Consider the following 7,976-nt stretch of genomic DNA (forward strand, 5'->3'; position numbering starts at 1 on the left):
GAAAAAGAGTGAATCTCTTAAATAATCAAACAAAAACTCCCAATGGAGTCAAAACCTTTACTTTTATCGCCTGGGAACCGCCACTAGCGTGCTTAGCATGGAAGATATTGATAGCTGATGGTCGTGAAGTAAATGAGAAGGGTGCATGTCTCAAAATATCATTTACCTTTGTTTTAAAATTTGAGCTCTGGCACCTCTGGGAATCGCTGCTTCCCTCTGCGAAGGGACTATCTATTTACTTTTATGTTATGTCATCACCTTCTAAAACAAGCGCTAGAACCTGAGAGCACAGCAGTCATGACTTATGCATTGTGTGTAGCTAATGTTGGGTGCATCTTGACTGGATCTTTTCTACCATCAATTACAATGTTTAGTCACTGCTTGAACTTTGGAGGTGCTCTGCATTTATGTTTTGCGGTCTCAGAAAGGGCTGGCAAGATACCACTATTGTCATATTATATCATGGTTGTTTTGACAATGTGTTGCTGTTTGAGATGTCTTATTATTGCTCGCTAGCTAATTATGTCGTTGATATGAGTCATTATAATCTTTAAGAGTTATTGTCGACATGGTTAGTTATAATGTGGCTGAAAACCTGGGTGTTGTTTAAGCTTATGTATGCAAACAAGAGCAAAAGAGTTCGTAAAAGTTTTTATTTTTCACTTTCAGTTTATCAACTGAATTGCTTGAGGACAAGCAAAGGTTTAAGCTTGGGGGAGTTGATACGTCTCCAACGTATCTACTTTTCCTAACGATTTTCCTCTTGTTTTGGACTCTAATTTGCATCATTTGAATGAATAACCTCGGACTGATGTTGTTTTCAGCAGAACTACCATGGTGTTGTTTTTGTGCAGAAATAACAGTTCTCGGAATGGAATGAAACTTTACGAGGAATTTTTATATAATAAATAAGAATTTCTAGAGCCAAGACCTGCCGGAGAGGGGCACCTGGGTGGGCACAACCCACCAGGGCGCGCCCCCTCTCCTGGTGCGCCCAGGTGGGTTGTCCCCACCTCGTGGCCCCGCAGACCCTGATTTCGACGCTATAAAATCCTATTTTTCCAGAAAAAATCAGGGAGAAAGAATTATCGTGATCCACGAGACAGAGCCGCCGTCACTTCGTGTTCTTCATCGGGAGGCCAGATCTGGAGTTCGTTTGGGGCTCCGGAGAGGGGTATCTTTGTTCTTCATCATCACCAACCCTTCTCCATCGCCAATTCCATGATGCTCCCCACCGGGAGTGAGTAATTCCTTCGTAGGCTTGCTGGTCGGTGAGGAGTTGGATGAGAATCATCATGTAATCGAGTTAGTTTTGTTAGGGCTTGATCCCTAGTATCCACTATGTTCTAAGATTGATGTTGCTATGACTTTGCCGTGCTTAATGCTTGTCACTTTGGGCCCGGGTGCCATGAACTCAGATCTGAACCATTTATGTTATCATCATTATATCCATGTTTTAGATCCAATCTTGCAAGTTATAGTCACCTACTACGTGTTATGATCCGGCAACCCCGGAGTGACAGAAACCGGGACTTCTCCCGGTGATGACCGTAGTTTGAGGAGTTCATGTATTCACTATGTGTTAATGCTTTGTTCCGGTTCTCTATTAAAGGAGGCCTTAATATCCCTTAGTTTCCAATATGGACCCCACTGTCACGGGAGGGTACGACAAAAGATGTCATGCAAGTTCTTTCCATAAGCACATATGACTATTTACGGAGTACATGCCTACATTATATTGACGAACTGGAGCAAGTGTTGTATCGCCCTAGCTTATAACTGTCTCATGATGAATATCATCCAAAAAGTCACTGATCCAATGCCTACGAATTTATCTTATATTGTTTCTGCTAAGTTACTACTGCTATCATCACTGTTACACTTGCTACAAAATTACTGCTATCACTGTTAACGTTACCGTTGCTACTGCTACTATTATCAGAACTATCATACTACTTTGCTACTGATCACTTTGCTGCAGATAATTAATCTTCAGGTGTGGTTGAATTGACAACTCAGCTGCTAATACCTTCAAATATTCTTTGGCTCCCCCTGTGTCGAATCTATAAATTTGGGTTGAATACTCTACCCTCGAAAACTGTTGTGATCCCCTATACTTGTGGGTTATCACATAGGTGCTAGTGTGAGTGCTATTCCTTACACCTTATATCAAGAAATTATGAATGACATAGTACCCGCAGAAATAGAAGACATAGATGTTACTATTAAACTTGCTAATAGAGACACCATATCACCAATCGGAACTGTTAGAGATGTTGAAGTCTTGTGTGGGAAAATAAAATACCCTACTGATTCTTGTTCTTGGTTCCCCACAAGATGACTTTTGTCCCATTATCTTTGGTAGACCTTTCTTGAACACCGTTAATGCTAAGATAGATTGTGAGAAACAAACTGTCGGTGTTAGTTTTGGTGATGAGTCTCATGAGTTTAATTTTCCAAGTTTAGTAGAAAGCTTCATGAAAAAGAATTGCCTAGTAAGGATGAATTAATTGGTCTTGCTTCCATTGCTATACCACCTACTAATCCTTTAGAAAAATATTTGCTAGACCATGAAAATGATTTACATATGCATGAAAGAAATGAAATAGATAAAAATTTCTTTGACCAATGTCCTCTGCTTAAACACAACTTGCCTATTGAAACTCTAGGAGGTCCTCCTCCACCTAAAGGTGATCCTATGTTTGAATTAAAACAATTGCCAGACACTTTGAAATATGCTTATCTTGATGAAAACAAGATATATCCTGTTATTATTAGTGCTAACCTTTCAGAACATGAAGAAGAAAGATTATTGAATGTTCTAAGGAAACACCAAGCTGAAATTGGATATACTCTTGACGATTTAAAGGGCATTAGTCCCACTCTATGTCAGCAAAAAAATAATATGGAACCAGATGTTAAACCCGTTGTTGATCACCAACGTCGTTTAAATTCGAAGATGAAAGAAGTGGTAAGAACGGAAATATTAAAACTTCTGGAAGCAGGTATAATCTATCCTATAGCTGATAGTAGATGGGTAAGTCATGTTCATTGTGTTCCTAAGAAAGGAGGTATAACTATTGTTCCTAATGATAAGACTGAACATATTCCACAAACAATTGTTACAAGCTATTGAATGGTAATTGATTTTAGAAAATTAAACAAACAACTAGAAAAGATCATTACCCTTTGCCTTTTATTGATAAAATGCTTGAAAGATTATCTAAGAACACACACTTTTGCTTCCTTGATGGATATTCTGTTTTTTCACAAATACCTGTTTCTCAACCTGATCAAGAAAAGACCACTTTTACTTGTCCTTTTGGAACCTATGCTTATAGATGTATGCCTTTTGGTTTATGTAATGCACCTGCTACCTTTCAAAGATGTATGAGTGCTATATTCTGTGACTTTTGTGAAAAGATTGTTGAGGTTTTCATGGATGAATTTTCTGTTTATGGGAAGTCTTTTGGTGATTGTTTAACCAATCTTGATCGAGTTTTGCAGAGATGTGAACAAACAAATCTTGTCTTGAATTGGGAGAAGTGCCACTTTATGGTTAATGAAGGCATTGTCTTGGGTCATAAAATTTCTGAAAGAGGTATTGAAGTGGACCAAGCTAAGGTTGATGCAATTGAGAAAATGCCATGTCCTGAAGATATAAAAGGTATTCGTAGTTCCCTAGGTCATGCTGGTTTCTATAGGAGATTTATCAGAGACTTCTCTAAAATTTCTAGGCCTCTCACTAGTCTCTTGCAAAAGGATATTCCCTTTGTTTTTGATGATGATTGTTTAGAAGCCTTTGAAACACTCAAGAAAGCCTTAATATCTGCACCTATTGTTCAACCACCTGATTGGAACTTGCCTTTTGAAATTATGTGTGATGATAGTGATTATGCTGTTGGTGCTGTTCTAGGACAAAGAGTTGATAAGAAACCGAATGTTATTCATTATGCTAGTAAAACTCTAGACAGTGCTCAAAGGAACTATGCTACTACTAAAAAAGAATTCTTAGCAGTGGTGTTTGCTTGTGATAAATTTAGACCTTATATTGTTGATTCCAAAGTAACTGTTCACACAGACCATGCTGCTATTCAATGTCTTATGGAAAAGAAAGATGCTAAACCTAGACTTATTCGATGGGTTCTCTTGTTACAAGAATTTTATTTACATATCATTGATAGAAAAGGAGCTGAGAACCCAGTAGCTGGTAATTTGTCTAGGCTTGAAAATGTGCTTGATGACCCACTACCTATTGATGATAGTTTTCCTAATGAGCAGTTAGCTGCAATAAATGTTTCCATAGTACTCCCTGGTATGCTGACTATGCTAATTACATTGTTGCTAAATATTTACCACCTAGCTTTACATACCAACAAAAGAAAAAATTATTCTATGATTTAAGACATTACTTTTGGATGACCCACATCTTTATAAAGAAGGATTAGATGGTATTATTAGACGTTGTGTACCTGAGCATGAACAGGGACAAATCCTATGGAAATGTCACTCCGAAGCTTATGGAGGGCATCATGCTAGAGATAGAACTGCTCACAAGGTATTGCAGTCTGGATTTTATTGGCCTACTCTCTTCAAGGATGCCCGTAAGTTTGTCTTATCTTGTGATGAATGTCAAAGAATTGGTAATATTGGTAAGCGTCAAGAAATGCCTATGAATTATCCACTTGTTGTTGAACCATTTGATGTTTGGGGATTTGATTACATGGGACCTTTTCCTTCCTCTAATGGGTATACACATATTTTGGTTGCTGTTGATTATGTTACTAAATGGGTAGAAGCTATTCCAACTAGTAGTGCTGATCACAACACCTCTATTAAAATGCTTAAGGAAGTTATTTCCCCAAGGCTTGGAGTCCCTAGATATGTAATGACTGATGGTGGTTCACACTTTATTCATGGTGCTTTCCGTAAGATGCTTGCCAAGTATGATGTTAACCATAGAATTGCATCACCCTATCATCCTCAGTCTAGTGGTCAAGTTGAACTTAGCAATAGAGAAATAAAATTAATTTTGCAAAAGACTATTAATAGGTCCAGGAAGAATTGGTCTAAGAAATTAGATGATGCACTTTGGGCTTATAGAACAGCATATAAAAATCATATGGGTATGTCTCCTTATAAATGGTTTATGGAAAAGCTTGTGATTTGCCTCTTGAGTTAGAACATAAAGCATTTTGGGCAGTTCAAGAACTCACTTATGACTTCAAACTTGCTGGTGAAAAGAGGTTATTTGATATTAGCTCTCTAGATGAATGGAGAACCCAAGCTTATGAAAATGCAAAATTATTCAAAAAAGGTCAAAAGATGGCATGACAAAAGAATCCAAAAGCATGATTTTAAAGTCGGAGAATATGTTCTTTTGTACAACTCTCGTTTCAGATTCTTTGCAGGAAAGATCCTCTCAAATCGGAAGGCCCATATGTCATTGAGGAGGTTTACCGGTCTGGAGCCATCAAAATAAATAATCCCGAAGGTACTAACCCGTAGGTTGTCAATGGGCAAGGAATAAAGCATTATATCTCAGGTACGCCCATTAACGTTGAAAGTAATATTATCCAAACTTTGACACCAGAAGAACACATAAAAGAGTCCTTCCAAAACACTCCAGAATTGTGAAAATAAGGAGGTATGTGATACGGCAAGTAAACGGACTCCGAAAATTCCGCAAAAATATTTTTTTATCAGTTTTGGAATATTTAAGAATTTTGGAAATAAAGAAACTTCCAGGAAGCGTCCCCTGGTGGGCAGCCTGGCGCGCCCAGGTGGGTTGTGCCCACCTGGGACACTTTCCCTACTCCGTTTTTCTCCTGTATGCTTGTCCTCCAAGATAAAAAAATCTATATATACTTCCCGAACCTGTTGATCACCGTATCGTGAAGAAATCCTTTGTTGTCTTTTTCCTTGCTGCTTTCTGTCAGATCCCATCTACCATGGCCTCTTCAAGCTCCTCCAAGGACAAGTTCTTTAAGAACGTCATCAATCCATATCCGTGGGAGGTGGTGCAGCACCCTCAGGTTATCCAGATGCATGAGGGGGTGCTTCACCTCCGCGATGTGCCATGTCCCAAGGGGACGGGAACCGTGGAGGCTAGGCTTGAAGCTGTGGAGCAAGACGTCTTCAGATGCAAGGGGATGGTGGAGCGTGGACTCAACGCCAATCACCTTATGATCACGGACCTTTCCTGTGATCTCAAGGTGGATGGCAAGCCCATGAAGGACATCGTCTTCACCCTCAACGAGCAAATCAACTTTATCCAAAGCCAGATCTATGATCTTCAAAACCAAGTCTTTGAATATGAGGTGAGGTTTAAAGGTATGAGTTTGGGTGCTAGTTGCAGGACCCGTGAGACTCACTCCTCCTCTTATGATGGTGGACCACTGCCATGGAAATCCGAGGACAAGATCTCTTCTCCATCACCACCATCATCTTCTTCACCACCAAAGGAGAACTGAGTATCGGGTATGGGCACTCCCCTTGGCTTCCGCCAAGCTTGGGGGAGGTGCCCCAGTATCGTATCATCCCACTATCTTTTTGCTTTTACTTATTTTAGTTCAATCTTTTGCTTTAGATGAACAAAATTTAGTTCAATCCTTTCTTCCTTGAGAGTTTGCTTAGTGATCTATCCTTGTAATCGTGTCCAAGTTATATAATAAAGTTTAGTGTGAGTTTTTGCTTTCTTTACTCTCATGTTGCAAATAAAGAAAAAGAAATAAGGAAATAAATAAAGAAAAGATTATATACTAATCCTATGGTAGGTGATGGCACCACATAAGGAAAGGTATAAGTAGAAAATTTTATTAGAGATTGACAAACATAGCATTAGTCAATGATGCAACTCATGAAAGAATTAATAAGGGAAGAGAAGATTCACATATAAATATACTATCCTAGAAATCTTTTGTGATTGTGAACCCTCATCAAAATATTATATGCCAAAATTGTTGACGTTGGAAAAGGAAGACAACTTAATGATTTATGTTTGTTTATATTCACATTGAAGTCATATTGTCATAGATCCTTTAACATGTGATGCTTGCCCCCTATCTTTGCTAACCAAAAAATCCGCACTAAGTAGAGATACTACTTATGCATCCAAAAACCCTTAAACCCAAATCTTATTTTCAAGTGTCCACTATACCTACCTAGGGATTGAGCAAGATCCCTCAAGTAAGTTGTCATCGGTGCAAAAAGGCAATAAAAATTGCTTCTAAAAGTGTGAGATCATTTAGTGTAAGAGAAAATTGAGTGTTGCACGAACTTGTGATGGTGAAGAATAAAAGCGACATACTGCATAATAAAGGTCGCTATCACAAGGGGCAATGCAACATGACGTTCTTTTGCACTAAGGGGTTGAGCATACAAACAAATAAGTGCATGGCAACCTCTGCTTCCCTCTGCGAAGGGCGTGTCTTTTACTTTTATGTATTTACCTTTATGCAAAGAGTCAAAGTTTTTCTTCTATTCCTTTTTATTTTTCTCCTTTGGCAAGCATCATGTGGTGAGGAAAGATCTAGGCACATATGTCCAGTTGAATATAGATAGCATGAGTTATTATTGTTGACATCACCCTTGAGGTGAATATGTTGGGAGGCGAAACTTTAAGCCCCTGTCTTTCTATGTGTCCGGTTGAAATGTTTTGCTCATGTGTACGCTGTGAGTGTTAGCAATCATAGAAGACTATATGATGCTTGAGTATGTGGACTCGCCTAAAGGCTCCGATACGTGACCCTTCGTGAAAAGATGATGAATTGTAGTTGCAAAGTTGGCTGAGAACATAGTCCGTTGGTTTCTAATAGAGATTTTACTTTATACTTCGATTGTGTGATGAACTATTACTTATTCATGAGAAGTATATAATAAAAGTTCTATGATAAAAATCCTATGTTTAATTTTGTTGCTGTTTTAATAATCAACATGATGCTTCTATGTCCGTATTCTGTTTTTATCGACACCTC

This window comes from Aegilops tauschii, chromosome 1, assembly GCF_002575655.3.
Source record: "Aegilops tauschii subsp. strangulata cultivar AL8/78 chromosome 1, Aet v6.0, whole genome shotgun sequence".
NCBI classification, from domain to species: domain Eukaryota; kingdom Viridiplantae; phylum Streptophyta; class Magnoliopsida; order Poales; family Poaceae; genus Aegilops; species Aegilops tauschii.